Source organism: Carcharodon carcharias, chromosome 13 (assembly GCF_017639515.1).
Source record: "Carcharodon carcharias isolate sCarCar2 chromosome 13, sCarCar2.pri, whole genome shotgun sequence".
Taxonomy (NCBI): Eukaryota; Metazoa; Chordata; class Chondrichthyes; order Lamniformes; family Lamnidae; genus Carcharodon; species Carcharodon carcharias.
The window spans coordinates 82,183,286-82,199,203 of record NC_054479.1 but is presented as its reverse complement, the minus strand read 5'-3'; the positions used below and the strand labels follow the sequence as shown (position 1 = coordinate 82,199,203).

General features: G+C 43.6%; 1 protein-coding gene across 5 annotated transcripts in view; it reads right to left on the bottom strand.

The window, feature by feature from the left end:
* cdk17 (cyclin-dependent kinase 17) overlaps positions 1–15,918 on the bottom strand; it is a 211,206-nt gene that overhangs the window by 122,980 nt on the left and 72,308 nt on the right. The window lies entirely within an intron of this gene.

The window sequence follows — 15,918 nt, the reverse complement described above, 5'->3', positions numbered from 1 at the left end:
AGCCTGTAAGCCTACTACTGTGTCTGCAAAAGAACCAAAGTGAAAAGAACCTCATTTTGAATTTGTAAGGTGGAAATGCTTTCCCTGGTGTCTGCTTAAAGTCTAATAGTTGCTGTTGCCTTTGTGGAGATTAATTTGGGAATTTTTAAAAGTTATGACTGTGGTAATTTGTAGCCATGTGTATATGTTTAACTTGTGTAAATTAATAAACATCTCATGTAATTTGATATAAGAACCTCGTGAGAGCTGGTGGTCTGATTCCTGAATTTAGAGATGCATCTCAAATATACCACTTAAAATATAGGCTATGACAGTTGTTTTATAGTTTCCCTCTAGGACTTTTAAAAAACTCAGCTTTACCAACTGCTGTGTCATAACACCTTATGAAATCACAATGACATTATTGTTAAAATACAATGAGGAATTATGTTGTGGGAATTTGTGGGGTTCAATATTTTATTTCCATTCATGTTGAATAGTAATCTTGTTCATAGAGATAAATAAATACACAGAGCTTTCCAAACTACACCGAACCAAACTTCAGGGGAAAAGCCCCAATTTTATTAACAATGCTTTCCTAGTTATCCACAAATTAGTAGCTATACTCAACTGTAGCATTTGTGCCAAAGTTAGAAGGTCATTGATTCAAAACCCACTCGAGAGACTTGAATTTTTAGGGTGGATTTTCACCTTCGGCTTTGGAACTGCGATTTGGGCCATTTCCTATCTTGTGTTTCCGATTTCTAAAAGGCAGTACATTCTCCTGATAATTTGGTCTCTGGGAGTTGGAGCCACTGCCTCCTGAGGCAGCAATTGGCACGGGTGGATGACGAGGCTCACAAGTTCGAAGACCTGCTTCTGTTTACTGGGACATTGACCCAGTTATGTTCATAGTTGTTAGGCTCTCTAGCCCTCACCCCTCTTCACTCCACTGCTCTCCCCTCTCCCATGTTTCTTCCATGCCCCCATATCTCCCATTCCCCCTTCCATGGCCCCCATGCATCCTTCATGCCCACTCACCCAGAATCCACAAAGTACAGAACTCATGAGCCATATAATAACATTGGCAAGTCTTTGAAATGTTCATGAAATAAAACAAATTCAGGCATTCAATAACTAAGGATGGGCAATAAATGCTGGCCCAGCCAACGAAGTCCACAACCCCTGAATGAATTAAAAAAAAAATCACTGGCTGTGCTATACAGTTTTGAGATTGTAAGAGGGGAAAGGGAATGCTGAATGCCCGATTTTGTTTTATTTCATGAGCATTTCAAATAATTGCCTGTGTCATTATATATCTAATTGGTTCTGTGCCTAGTGGATACTGCATGAGTGCTCCAAAGGCCCAGTAGGTGTCAGGACATTTCAATCAATGTGAAAATCAAACCTTAGGGTCCCCTACACAAGTTCATATTTGAATCTTCATACTGTAGAACATAGAAGAGGATTTTATCCACAAGGAAAAGGCCTCTAATGCATCCGAACGTCCACCCCAGCAATAGAACCAGCAAGGTCGGAAATTTTGCATACGGGTTCACTAACCACACCTTTATCCCTCGCCAGCAAAAAGCTGATGGAAATGGGAATAGGGGCAGGAATCCTGGAATTGGTTCATGCCCAGCATTTTTAAAGCCTTTTCACCTCCATTCCCACATGGATGGAGGCATGAAAATCCAGCCCTTTATCTCAGATGACACTTGAGTGCAGTACTAAGAGTCCTTTACTGTTAGAGGTGCCATCCTTTGGATAATACTTTAAACTAAGGACCCCTCTCAGACCATCCCCCAATATCTTCCCTCTAAGGTGGATATACAAGATTCCTGTGGTACCATTTGAAGATGAGAAAAGTAGTTCTCAGTGTCCTGGCTAATATTCATCTCTCAACCTATTCCGCCAAACAGATTATCTAGTCACTTATCTCACCTGCTATTTGCGAGAACTTGTTGTGCACAAACTGACTACCATATTTACCTGCAGAACAGTAACAACAGTTCAAAAGCACATTTTCAGCAGCGAAGCGCTTTGGGATCTAAATGGTGCAATATGAACGCAAGTTCATTGTTATATTACAAAGTGAAAGAAACAAAGCTTTGCTCAATTAACATGATGAATGGTAGGAGGAACAATAATTCCTGTTTATGTTTTCACATCTGGAACAGTTCTCTAGCTGATTCTAGCCTAGATTTTAAAAACAGAACAGGAGGGGTGACAGGCATAAGTAAATATACACTTAGGATCATACTTTTGTTCTTCCCTTTGTTCTCACTATTTAAAATGCTAAAATTATTAAATTCATCCACATATGTACAGTATAATTCTTTTAAATGTCATCATGTCAATGGTTATACCACAATCCCAAGCTCCCTTTCAGACAGAACGTTCTTTGTCGTGCATATATTCTGACACACAATGCATTGTGCTTGCACCTGTATAAAGCAGTATAAAACGTTTTCAAACCAATTTCCAATGGTTGAGAGTTACATGCTGCCTCGAGTTTACTCAATGTCTAGTCTTCAATTCCATGTAAGCTAACATTTTAAGTTGGGTTTGTTTATGCTAGTTATAGTACTGCATTATTACTGCCACCTCATTTACATAGAACACTAAATTTGGGGAGGTGGTGTCATAGTTGTAATGCCACTGGACTAAAAGTCCAGAGCCCAGATGATTGCTCTGGGGATACAGGTTCAAATCCCATCGTGGCAGCTGAAGGAGTTTAAATTCGATTAATAAATGTGGAATTAAAAAGCTGGCCTAATGGTGACTATGAAACCATTGATGATTGTCATAAAAACCATCTGGTTCACTAATGTCCTTTAAGAAAGGAAATCTGCTGTCCTTACCTAGTCTGGCCTACATGTGACCCCAGACCCACAGCAATGTGGTTGACACTTAAATTCGCTCTGAAATGGCCTAACAAGCCACTCATCTGTATCAAACAACTATGAAGTCTAAAAGGAATGAACCAGGCATACCACCTGGCATCGACAGAGGCACCAGATATTACTACAGCAAACTCAGCCCTGACAACCCTGCAAAGTCCTCCTTACAAACATCTGGGATCTTGCGCCAAAATTGGGAGCGCTGTCCCACAGACTAGTCAAACAACAGCCTGACATAGTCATTCTGATGGATTCATACCTTACAGTTAATCTCCCAGACCCCAGAATCACCATCACTAGAACTGCCCCTGCTGCCTGCAGGCAGACCAGAAAATCAAAAACAAAAACAGAATTACCTGGAAAAACTCAGCAGGTCTGGCAGCATCGGCGGAGAAGAAAAGAGTTGACGTTTCGAGTCCTCATGACCCTTCGCTGCCAGACCTGCTGAGTTTTTCCAGGTAATTCTGTTTTTGTTTTGGATTTCCAGCATCCGCAGTTTTTTTGTTTTTATCCCAGAAAATCAAAGTTGATCTCCAAAATAGGCCTTGATAGGCCCTTAACCAGGTCGATTTATCTCCGGAATAGGCCAGAATTGGACAGAGCCAGGGAATTGGCACGTCAGTGAGCTGTACAAATTTTTGCAGCTGCCTCCATTCTGATCTCCATCGGGGGCTAAAAGTTCAGCCAATAATCTCTCATCCTTCTCTTTTCCAGTGAAAACAAGCTCAATTACTAATTTCTCATCACAATCCAATTCTTCAATGTCTCAATCATTCTGGTTGCCTCCTTCTGAATCTGATCAATAGCTTCAATATCTTTTTTTTTTATTCATTCATGGGATTGGAGCTTCACTGGCTAGGCCAGCATTTATTGCCCATCCCTACTTGCTCTTGAGAAGGTGGTAATGAGCTGTCTTTTTGAACCACTACAGGCAGGTAGATGCAAAATTTTTGTATTGTCGCAACCAGAACTCCACACACTATTCTAAGTGCCACGACACCAATAATTCATGAAGATGGTCAGAGATTGAGGAGGAAGTTCCAGAGGACATCCTCTAAGGATACTCAGGGGATAGAACAACACAGACACTCAACACCACACAAAACCATGCAATCCTCTAAGCAAAAGACAAAAAACCCAGGTCAACCTGGGGAAAAAAATGCTGTTACAAATTTTAGACTTTACAAGGTGGTCTTCATTTTAAAATGTCCCCTTCAACTTAAGGTGAAACAGGACATTATGCAATGGGGGATGGTGAGGTCATACTTAACACCTCCACTCAGAGACAGGCCCATGAAATCTGGTTTCAATGGGAAAAAACTCAAACAGAAACCTATTGAAATATCAAACGATAGTTCTCACATCTGTGACAGCTGCTGTGAGAGAGCGAGAGAGCGAGAGAGCGAGAGAGCGAGAGAGCGAGAGAGCGAGAGAGAGAGCGAGAGAGCGAGAGAGCGAGAGAGAGAGCGAGAGAGAGAGCGAGAGAGCGAGAGAGAGTGCGAGAGAGAGTGCGAGAGAGCGAGAGAGCGAGAGAGCGAGCGAGCGTGCGAGAGAGCGTGCGAGAGAGCGTGCGAGAGAGCGTGCGAGAGAGCGTGCGAGAGAGCGTGCGAGAGAGCGTGCGAGAGAGCGTGCGAGAGAGCGTGCGAGAGAGCGTGCGAGAGAGCGTGCGAGAGAGCGTGCGAGAGAGCGTGCGAGAGAGCGTGCGAGAAAGCGTGCGAGAGAGCGTGCGAGAGAGCGAGCGAGCGTGCGAGAGAGCGAGCGAGAGAGAGCGAGCAAGCGAGAGCGAGCGAGCGAGAGAGCGAGAGAGAGCGAGAGAGAGCGAGAGAGAGCGAGAGAGAGCGAGAGAGAGCGAGAGAGAGCGAGAGAGAGCGAGAGAGAGCGAGAGAGAGCGAGAGTGAGCGAGAGTGAGCGAGAGTGAGCGAGAGTGAGCGAGAGTGAGCGAGAGTGAGCGAGAGTGAGCGAGAGTGCGAGTGAGCGAGAGTGCGAGTGAGCGAGAGTGCGAGTGAGCGCGAGTGCGAGTGAGCGCGAGTGCGAGTGAGCGCGAGTGAGCGCGAGTGCGAGAGAGCGAGTGAGTGCGAGAGAGCGAGAGCGCGAGCGAGAGCGCGAGCGAGAGCGCGAGAGAGAGCGCGAGAGAGAGCGCGAGAGAGAGCGCGAGAGAGAGCGCGAGAGAGAGCGCGAGAGAGAGCGCGAGAGAGAGCGCGAGAGAGAGCGCGAGAGAGAGCGAGAGAGAGAGCGAGAGAGAGAGCGAGAGAGAGAGCGAGACAGAGAGCGAGAGAGCGAGAGAGAGAGCGAGAGAGAGCGAGAGAGAGCGAGCAAGAGCAAGCGAGCGAGAGAGCGAGAGAGCGAGAGAGAGAGCGAGAGAGAGAGCGAGCGAGAGAGCGAGCGAGAGAGCGAGACAGAGAGCGAGAGAGAGAGCGAGAGAGAGAGAGAGAGAGAGCGAGAGAGAGAGCGAGAGAGCGAGAGAGCGAGAGAGCGAGAGAGAGAGCGAGAGAGCGAGAGAGAGAGCGAGAGTGCGAGAGTGCGAGTGAGTGCGAGAGAGCGAGTGAGTGCGAGAGAGCGAGTGAGTGCGAGAGAGCGAGTGAGTGCGAGAGAGCGAGTGAGTGCGAGAGAGCGAGTGAGTGCGAGAGAGCGAGTGAGTGCGAGAGAGCGAGCGAGTGCGAGAGAGCGAGTGAGTGCGAGTGAGCGAGAGCGAGAGCGAGCGAGCGAGAGAGCGAGCGAGCGAGCGAGAGAGCGAGCGAGAGAGCGCGCGAGAGTGCGCGCGAGAGTGCGCGCGAGAGTGCGCGCGAGAGTGCGCGCGAGAGTGCGCGCGAGAGTGCGCGCGAGAGTGCGCGCGAGAGTGCGCGCGAGAGTGCGCGCGAGAGAGCGAGAGAGCGAGAGTGCGAGTGCGCGAGAGCGAGAGTGCGAGCGAGCGAGAGTGCGAGCGAGCGAGATTGCGAGCGAGCGAGAGTGCGAGCGAGCGAGAGTGCGAGCGAGCGAGATTGCGAGCGAGCGAGAGTGCGAGAGAGCGAGTGAGTGCGAGAGAGCGAGTGAGTGCGAGACAGCGAGTGAGTGCGAGACAGCGAGTGAGTGCGAGAGTGAGTGAATGCGAGAGAGTGAGGGAGAGAGTGTGAGAGAGAGAGAGAGAGAGAGAGAGTGAGTGAGAGAGAGATATCCTGGTGAGATTTGGTTTGATGTTTGAAAGAAAAGGGTCAGAATAGACAGGACTTTAGGAGACTGAAGGAAAAGGAGTCACTGAGGTCGGCTTTGCTGGTGAGAGTCAGATCTGGAAGAGTGGAATGACTCTTGAAGGACTCTGAAGTTTCAACCTAGAGCGGGAGGGAGAAGGGAGCCTGCTGGAGAGTTGGGAATAACTTTGGACTTGTTTTTGTAACACCATACATCTGCCAAAAGTGCGGTACACAGTCAACGGGGTTGTAAAATATGGCTCAATTGCGTTAATTAGTCAATGCAAAGGTACCTTTTCTTTGGTTCAGATCATTAGTTGCCTGTAAAGTACTGTTTAATCTGTTGATCTAGTTGCTTCCAGCAAAAGTCTTAAAACATGAAATCTTGTCCTTCAGTTATTGATGTTGGTCATTTGGGAAATTCATCTCATTTAAAAGTTATCGGCGTCTACAGGGGCCATAACATTCTGGAAATATCTCTCAGATGCTTCCTTCAATCCCCTACGTGGATTGAAACTCGTTCAGGAGATCTTTCTGCTCCTAAATTCCTTGCTGGACCTACTTTTCGTCAGAGGCGCCCTCTTTCCCAGTTAGAATTCAGGGAATCAGCAACAACTGCACAAGCCAGCAGCCCATGCCAGAGACCAACTATCCGTTGGGAAGCATTTAATTCAAACAAACTGTCAAACGGGACTCTAAAATCCCTTCACTGTCTTATAAACCTCAATCTGATTACCCGTACATTTATCCTTCTCTAAAATGTAGAATCCCAGCTCTTTTAGCTTATCTTAATTAAATAGAGGGACCAGGGGTGACAGTTTTATGCTGCATAAGGCCAGATCTAGGTCAGATGTCATGAGGTGATTATTTTCCCCAGAGAACAGTAAACTCTCTGGAACAAGCTTCAATCTTATGCAGTGGATGCTGATTCCCTGAATCCTTTCAAACAAGAGCTGGGCCAGAGATCACCTCTTAGGACAGGTTGGTGCTGATGGAAATTCAAAATTTGAGTTATCTACTGGATTTGTTTTGATCGCAAAAATGGACTAGAGGAATTTTCCAGTTTTTTTTTCTCCACAAATTGGCCTGAGGTTTTTAATATGTTTTCACCTCTCCAAAGAAATCACTGTTTCAGGTGGATGTATATATTGTGCATCACAGTTGTATGGGACAGGCTGAATGGACCAAAGGGTCTTCACTTATTCATCATGGTTCCCATGCTTATAAGGTGCTTTATACAAGGAATTAGCCTAGAGGCCCTCCTCTACACTGGCAGCCTTCTATCTCGTGAAAGGATGGTTTACAATGTGGTGGTCATCTCTGTGTTCAGCACTGCCTGGGGTGGCTCAGGAGCCCCACTCTGGCAAGGCAATCTCTGCCACATTTGCTGCAGAGGAAGGCAGTGGGTGAGAAGGTGCATGATTCACTGGCCTCATTTTTCTCTGGGTTCTCTCCTTGGCTAGCTGAGCTTTTTGTTTCTGCTCAATTCTTCCAACGACCTTTCAAACAGTCAGCCACCAGAGGTCATGGCAGTCAGCAATTGTCTCCCAGTGGTCAGTGCCATTATCCGCCATCTTCATATCTTGTCTACAGGTGTCCTTGTAACAGAGGTATTTACACTCAGGAGGTTGTGACCTAGTGGTCAGTTCACCGTTCAGAAGGTCTTTGGGTGTATGGCCATCATCTATCTAATGAATGTGGCTGATCCAGCATAGACATCATTGTCTTAGCAACAAGCGTATACTAGTGGAATTAGCATACTCCAGCACATCTGGTTTGGTGACCTTGTCCTGTCAAGTGATGTTGAGGATAATTCTGAGGCTTTAGTCTTTCCTCCTGCCTAGCATATGTAGTCCAGGTCTCACTTCTGTAGAGTCCACTGAGAACACAGGCTTAGTAGAACTCTCAGTTTGTGGTTCAGCTTCTTCTACACCCTTGCCAAAACCTCTACTATCACCGACCATGTCAGGCCACCAAAATTGGACACATTATTCCAAGTGAGACCTGAAACAGTCCTTTACAAGGACAAAATAGAATGCCACATGTTCTAATCAGTTGTCCTATGAAAGCACCATATTCACTCTAGCAATGGTTTCCTGGCATTGCTCATGAACCTTTAGAGATGTATGCACTGGAATGCCAAGATCTCTTTCTCCACCTCCTTTAATACTTTCCCCTGAGTGGTGCTTGTATGTTGGGCATTCGCTCTACCCACATGCATTTGGAGATAAAGAGGAATTTCTCCTCTGAGGGTCATTAATCTTTTGGAATTCTCTACCTCAGTGACCAGAAGAGGCTGGGTCATTGAATATGTTCAACGCTGAGTTAGATAGATTTTGATCTACAAGTGAGTCAAGGGTTAAGAGGGGGAGGGAGGAAAATATATTTATGGCCGCAATCAGATCAGCCATGATCTTGCTGAATGGCGAAGCACACTCGAGGGGCCAAATGACTTACTCCTGCTCCTATTTTTAATGTTCTTATAACACTGCACTTTTCTAATCTAAACATAATTTGTCAATCATGAGACCAATTCCCCAACACTTCAAGTTCTACCTGAAGCAGTCCACAATGTTAACACCCACATAAATCTTGGTATCATCTGTAAATTTGCAGATCATGCCCCAGCAATTACTCATGGAATATTAATAAAAACTAGTAGGGATCCACAATACATTTGCAGTGCAATTAGTACCTTTAGTGCAACAGTACTTCTCTAAATCCCCATCCCATGTCTCTCATGCCATACCCATCCATTCCTTTCACATTTGTATCATCCCCATCTTATCCGCCATTCCATACCTCCTATGCATTTTCTTCATACTTCCCTCTCTTTGCTCCCCTGCCATGACATCACTCCTGCCCTCCCATGCCACTTCCCCTCCCCCTGCTATGCCCCTTGTTACAACACAGCAGTTGGTAAAGGCTGAGTTGTTTAAATCCCAGAGGGAAACTTGAACAACCGTCATAACCTAGATTTTCAAGTGGTATGTTTGAGATACAGCTCTGAATTTTGAAATAAAACCACCAAGCATCAAAAGTTTTTTTTATACAAAACTAAATTAAACATTTATTAGTTTAACAGCAAATTAAACACATACACATGTCTACAAATTATAACTTATAAACAAATCCCCAAATTAATCACTCCCAGGTAAATCTTCACCAAGGCAACAATAACTTATAGACTTTAAACAGACAAAAAACACATTTGACCTTACGAATTCAAAATGAGATCCCTTACAATTTGTTTCCTTTGCAGACACAGTCCTAGGCTTACTGGCTGGTTAGATCTTAAATGCCTCTGACTCACACAAACTCGTTTCGGTTTATATCTAGCTTCCCTTTTGAATCTAGATTTTCCATCGTATTACTAGGTTTTTTAAATTTTACCTCTCTTGACAATAATCCTTTCATTCCACCAATTTTATTAGTAACATAAACACATTGCTTGGTGTTTCCCAGCTAGGTGCAAGATTAACCCATTCTTTTGAATGGTTTAATCAAATGCAAATGTACACTTTGCCTTTTCCTCCTTACGTTTACCTAATTAACTACTATCCAAAGCACCCAGACTAGTTGGCTTTAATCCAATTGAGACACACAGACACAGATCCTACTACAACTCCAATTTTAAAATAATTTCCAATAACATTTTCAACATTAATATCTCTTCATGACACCCCTCCCCATGTCATTACTCCACCCATATAACTCCTCCCCTTCACCCCTTGAAGTGTTTGATGTTTAGTGAAGTTGTTCTGCGCCTGTGGGATGACAATTGGTTAATTAGATATTTTCAAATTTTATTGTAATGGGTACTAAGAGTACCCAGGGATTGTCCACCATATAAACCCACCACAGACACACTCTTTAAACTGACCAATTTAAACATTCCACACAGACAAGAACTGCATATTATTATAGATACTGTCATAAAAACAACAGTCCCCCCCCTACCGGTGACCGATCTCCAACAGAAGTAAAACCATCGAAAACTACTTTCGGCCTACATTTTGCCAGGTAGTTCTCAATCTAGTTTATTATATTAGCACAAATACCAGAGGATTTGAACTCAGAGTCATAGAGGTCTACAGCACAGAAGGCGGCCCTTCAGCCCATCGAATATGTGCCGCTCAAACAAGTACCTAACTATTCTAATCCCATTTTCCAGCACTAGGCCCATAGCCTTGTATGGAATGGCGTTGCAAGTGCACATCCAAATACTTCTTAAATGTTATGAGGGTTTCTGCCTCTACCACCCTTTCAGGCTTGTAGAGAAACATCTTGTGTGGTGCCTTATTAAATACGTTTGGAAGTCAAGGCAGGCAGTGTCAACTGAGCTATCCTTATTCACCATCTTGATGACTTAATAAAAAAATTACAATTACATTTATAAGACATGAGCTCCTTTTGCATCGCTAATACTTCTCTCAAGCATCTTCCCCATTACTGATATCAAACTAATGGACCTATAAGTATCCAGGTTAGTCTTGGCGCCTTTTGTTTTGAAGAAGGGGAACTGTCCCAGGGTGCAGTGAGCTATCAAAATATAAAGGCTAAGGGCTCATGTAGCACATGTCCCATTTCCCCACAGATTCTCAGATGGATATTATCTGACTCAGCTGCTCTATTTTCATGCTCTTTAATCTATCTAAAAAAAATGTCATTTATATTATTGTTGGATTTAATAACGTAAATAATAAAACACTTCCTGGTTTTATGCTCAACTAGGAATAGAGCATCCAACCCTTCAAGCTTTTTCCACCATTAAATAAGATCATAACCCTATGATCTACCTCAACTCCACATTTCACCATTGTCTGAGAGTAAAAACTGATGCAAAGTAATCATCGAATGTCACTGCTACACCCAGTGAGTACTTCATAATGTTTCCTTGAACATCCTTCAACGGCTCACCAGTATTCATATAACTAAAACCTTTGTCTGTTACTTCTATAACTGTCTATAATCCTCTTTCCCATTATCATTTTAGCAGATTGAGCAGCAACCTTCATTTCCTTTACCCGTTCCTTGCATTTAACTGTGTTTAGTTGTGTATTAAAATGGCCAAGTAACCTTGCGTTGCTGCAGTTCATACATATTCCAGCCACAGTGTGCTGGTAATAGAGTGGTTGGATAGTAAACTTCATGACAGGACCACCAAACTGCTCCATCTTGGATAATATAAAAATTCTTGATGGATGGTTATGGCTACATCCATCCAGATAAGAGGTGTACATCCATCTGACTTGACCCTTGTAGATAGTGAACAGGCTTAGCAGGAGGTGAGCCACTTGTCACAATCTCTGCCATGCACTTAATGTTGGAGGAAGAGCAGCAGTAGGAACTGTACAGAAAGCAAAATTAATCAGGCAGCACAAGAGGAGATGCAGATCTTTTCAATGATATCCATCAACAGAATGTACCAACCCTAATAAATTCCCAATTTCATGAGCTCCAATTCGGGAGGCTGTACTTCAGTGATGAAGCTTCAAACAAGCTCCGTCATTGCTGCAGCCAGCTCTGCTAAAAACACCCAAAGCATACAGATCTGATTGTTGCAGACAGGATTTTGAAGTGTATTCAACTTTTCTTATAGTTTATCCTGTTCAGCTTTGCAATCTACAACTTCAATAGCATTTATTATCCTTAAATTTAACCAACGTGCTTGTGACTTCCAGCTCCAGGTAATTTATGATGATATTGAATAAAAGGAGCTCCAAACTAGAAATAAACACGTGCAATAGAATTTAATGAGGAAAGTACAGTTGTCAAAATTTATTATGGCCGTGGATCCAAATACACGTCCATCTTTCCTGCAATTCCATGTCTGAATTTCTCTAATTGGGTGCTGGCTCTGCACAGTACTGAAACAGCCAAAGTAACAAATAATATCCTTTGCAACTGCATGTTGCATTCTCACCCTATCCTCTCTGCAGCTTTTCACATGGTCAATTACACCACCCTCTACCTTTCCTCCAAGCTCATCCTTGCTTGGTTCTTACCTACCTGATTATAGTCAGAGCACCTCCAACAATGGCTTCCCCTCCTGCCTCCGTACTGTTGTCTGCAGAGACTCAAAGGATCTGTCCATGGGCACCTCTTTTTCATCTCTATTCTGCCCTTTGGCAAGATCATTGCAGACATGGTGTCAGGTTTCCATATTGACCCAACAACACCGAGCTCTACTTCTCCACTGCTTCTCTTAAATTTGCAACTAACTTTATATCCTCACTACCAATTCCACCCACCTCTCCAGCCGTTATCTCAGGCTGAACCAGACTGCTTGCAATCTAGGCATTCTATTCAAACAGAAGCATAACTTCAAACCCCATTTCCTCTCCATCACTTGCCTACTTCCACCTCCTAACATTGGTCAACTCCGCCTGTCTCAGCTTGCTGGATGCTAAAGCCCTCACCTATGCCTTTGTCACACCCAGGCTCAGCTGTTCCAATACTATCCTGAGTGGCCTTCCATCCTCCACTATAAATTTCAGCTGATCCACAAGATTGTTGAGCAGACCTGGGCAAGACACATCCAGCGAGTGGATGCTTCCAATCCAGCCTGTGGCTGCAGCGCTGGCAAAAGCGGGCTGTGCGGAGAGTACATGCTGACTTGCTCTTAGCTGATTGGCGTCAGGAACTGTGGAAGTAAAATGGAGATCCTGGAGAACTTCATGGGAAGTACTTCAATGGCAACGGAAATATTTCCTAGTAAGTTGGAGTTGGCCAATGACTGGACGCCAGAGGTGGGCTTTTCTTGGAGAGTGTGGCCAGCATTTTAAAGGGGTGAATGGACATGGAGCAGCATGAGAGTAGCACAAGCTAAACGAACATTCAAGATTACTGCAGTTTCGATTTGCTTTTGGTTTTGCAAGTATATACACTAACTTCAAAACTTATTTTGCGCTTAGGTTTTAATATTCTATGAAAAGTCAAGTCAACTCTTGTAGTTTTGTTTCCCCAATTATCTCATTGCCTCATTGAATATGTGGATTCTTGCTGAAATCTGGTACCATGGGTGCTGACAGTCCAGGATTTGTATCTGTGACCTTCAGGTCTGCATTGGCATAGTAATATACTGAAGAATGTCTTCACCCACTAGAATCATTACATATCTCTAATCTATTAAAAAATCTTGCATCTATTTGTACGTCCTGTCAACTTTTTATATTATAAATTCCTATAGCCACATAGGTATCAGGGATGTGGAGATGTTCAAAATCATGAAGGTTATTGATTAGATAAAAAGGAGAAATTGTTTCTAGTGGCAGAAGGGTCAGTTCCTGAAGGGCAAAAATTTAAGGTAACTGCCAAAAGAAGTAGAGGATGGTAGATTTGTAAACCCAGTAAAGACCTGATCTACAGTTCTGTTGGTGGTCAAGGGATTAAAATGTTGAAGCATAAATGCTGCTTCCTGCAGCGAGTTCCAAGATATGTATGACTGAAGGTCTCCACAAGCAAACTCCGTTTAACATTTTGAGATTTGTATCTCGGTGATGTTACGGACAGGAAGCGGGGGGGTTTATGTAGAACAGCCCTGATCTCTCCACTCGCTGCTCATCTGTAAACAGAAAGGTGTTTTGATTTTTGATTTCCCCCTTTTATAATTGGTAGCCTATGTTCCCCCACCCTTCAGTTTGGAGTGATCTAATCCTGTACTGATAACGCCACAACAAACTCGAGTTAAGGTGGAGGTTGGTTTATTTTACACACACAATACGCAGGAAGCGGTTTTGCAGTGTCTGCCCCTATTTTACATTCATACAATGAAAGAGGGATAAGGAGAAAAAAAGGGGTTCAAGGCAAAAACCACGATAAAAATAACAATTATGGTTTCACGTGAGTCCAGAATCGAAGTCCAATGAGGACTTCAGTCGCAGAGGTCGGCTGTCTGAAAACCAATGCCGTAAGATTCACTTTTCCGGTATTGTTGATGTCCCAAGATGAAGTAGGCATGCAGAGATTGAATCAGTGATGTAAGCGATGATACAAAATCTTTCCAGCTGGGTCAGGAGATGAGGGCCTGTTGTCCAACCCGGCCGGAGTTTGCTTCTGTGTGGTCTGCCACTCAGATGTTAAACAGCAGACTGAAGATGGAATCCGAAATCTGTATAAAGCAACTCAAAACAGCTCATGTCTTGGTCATGTGACAGGGCGGTCTCAGGTCGAGCTATTCAGCTAACTTGATTTAAGGTAATTGGCAAATCCCAATTTGTTTTGAGCAGGTAACTTTAGAACAATTAGCACAATGTTGGAGATGAGTCGTCACAAATAGCTCTGCTTTTGTCCATAGCTGACAGGTGCAGATGTCTTGTCTACAATCCTTTGTGTTGGCTTAGCTAGAATGTTTATAGAATGCAAGGAGTGTAACATTCCAGGGCTTTGATGTGTTTGCCTTTGTCCATTTTTAAACTGTTCAAAGTTCCAAAACTACCACCATGTGATCAGCAGTGGCTATTTTATCAGTCCAGTTATTTGTTGATTTAAATAGAATAATAATTTTATAAAGTAGCCAGGATGATATGGACAAACACATATATATTCCTTCCTGTCTTCTACACGGGGCAGTGATTAGTTATTTATGCACTCCTGAAAGTAAGAGTTGAAAAAGCATCTTCTGCCCCTGCCAGAGGTGCATGTAAGGTTTGAATTTTTAAAAGGATAATGAATGCAATAGAAAGTGAAGAGTGCATGTTTTAGATTAGAGTTTTGTGTTTTGAGAAAACTGAAAATTTAGGAATGTGTTCTTAACAGGTGTGGAATAAATTACAGATACACTCAGTAGCACCTTTAAAGTGCCATGAGGTTATGAAATCCCAGCTCCAGGGTTAAGAGATAGAGAGAGGATTCAGGTCACTGTGCTTCCCACAAGATGCAGGCATTTCTTCTGAGGTGCCTTTGGTCTCACCAAATTTTCTTTCTCTTTTTAATGTTTTTCCCACAGTGACTCTTGCAACACCATATTGTAGATCTCAAAAAAACAGCATTTATATTGGCAAGATGAAAGTAAAAACTGCGGATACTAAAAATCTGAAATAAAAACAGAAAATGTTGGAAGTACTCAGCAGCTCAAGCAGCATCTGTGAAGAGAGAAAAAGACTGACACCAGACTTTGATGCCATTGTAAAGAAGGGTGACCAACCGCATTGTTCACAGTAAGCCAAGAGGGCATGAAAAATAGGGTGTGTTTGATTACTGTATGTGGTGCATCGTTATGATGCTACAGTTATCTTAATAAAGGCTGCTCATTTCTTGAGTATTTATGGCTGGCCCCTCCCATACAATTTCTATACCCTCTGGCTAAAAGGTTTGTCCACCCCAATATAGAGAGATCCATCCATGACTTCACCCCTGAACATATGAGGAGTAGGCCAATCAGCCCCTTGAGACTGCTCCGCCATTCAATAAGATCATGGCTGATCTAATTGTGGACTCAACTCCACTTTCGAGCTTAACCCACCATAACCTTTGACTCCCTTGTCAGATCCTTAATCAAGGATCTACCTCTCTCTCTACCTTAAAAATATTCAATGACCTTGCTTCCACCACTCTCTGGGGAAGAGAGTTCCAAAGACACTCAATCCTCAGCGAAAATATTTTCTTCTCAGCTGTCTTAAATGGGAGGCTCCATATTTTAAAACTGCGTTTGCTAGTTCTAGCATCTCCCACAAGGGGAAATATCCTCCTGGTATCCACCCTGTCAAATCCCCTCAGGATATGTTTCAATAAGGTCACCTTTCATTCTTCTAAACTCCAATGAATGTAGGCCCTGCCTGTCCAACCTTCCCTCATAAGGAATCCAATCTCAGGTATCAGTCGGGTGAACCTTCTCTGAACTGCTTCTAATGCATTTATATCCTTTTATC